The sequence below is a fragment of the Papio anubis genome, chromosome 11 (assembly GCF_008728515.1).
Source record: "Papio anubis isolate 15944 chromosome 11, Panubis1.0, whole genome shotgun sequence".
Taxonomy (NCBI): Eukaryota; Metazoa; Chordata; class Mammalia; order Primates; family Cercopithecidae; genus Papio; species Papio anubis.
In genome coordinates this window covers 27860124-27860973 of record NC_044986.1, presented here as the reverse complement: position 1 = coordinate 27860973, position 850 = coordinate 27860124, and the positions used below count along the sequence as shown (strand labels likewise).

The following is an 850-nucleotide window of genomic DNA, read 5'->3' as shown; positions in this document are numbered from 1 at the left end:
AAAAACTTGCACATGAATGTTCTTAGCAGCATTATTCATAGTAGCCAAAACATGGAAAGAAGCCAAATGTGCATCAACTGATGAGTAAGACAAAAAATGTGATATAAAAGAAATGAAGTCTATCTATCCCTGATAGATGTTATAACACAGATGGAGCCCGAAAAAAACACACTTAGTAAAAGAAGCCAGTCACAAAAACTACACATTGTATGCCTTCATTTATATGAAATGTCCAGAATGGGCAAATCCATAAAGACAGAAGGTAGATTGGTGGATGTCTAGGGCTGGAGGAAATGAAGAGAGGAAATGGAGAGTGACGGCTGATGAATGGGTACAGGATTCTTTTTAAGGGGTGATGAACATGTTCTAAAATGGGTTGGTTTTGGTTATACAGCCCTGTCAATATACTAAAAATAATTGAATTGTGTGCTCGCTTCGGTAGCACATATACTAAAATTGGAACAATACAGAGAAGATTCGCATGGCCCCTGTACAAGGATGACACGCAAATTCATGAAGTGTTCCATATTTTTAGTGGGAATTGAACAATGAGAACACATGGACACAGGGAGGGGAACATCACACACTGGGGCCTTTTGGGGTGGCGGGGGTGGTTAGGGGAGGGATAGCACTAGGAGAAATACCTAATGTATATGATGGGTTGATGGGTACAGCAAACCACCACGGCACGTGTATACCTATGTAACAGACCTGCACATCGTGCACATGTACCCCAGAACTTTTTTTTTTTTGCTCTTTTTAAAATTTTATTTATTTATTTATTATACTTTAAGTTCTAGGGTACATGTGCACAACTTGCGAGTTTGTTACATATGTATACATGTGCCAT

At 39.1% G+C, this 850-nt stretch overlaps 1 non-coding gene across 1 annotated transcript; it reads left to right on the top strand.

Moving 5' to 3' along the window:
• Positions 1-426: 426 nt before the first annotated feature.
• On the top strand, positions 427-533 carry LOC116269644. Its single transcript, XR_004177251.1, has one exon. It is a non-coding gene; the product is annotated as a U6 spliceosomal RNA (small nuclear RNA).
• Positions 534-850: the final 317 nt, after the last annotated feature.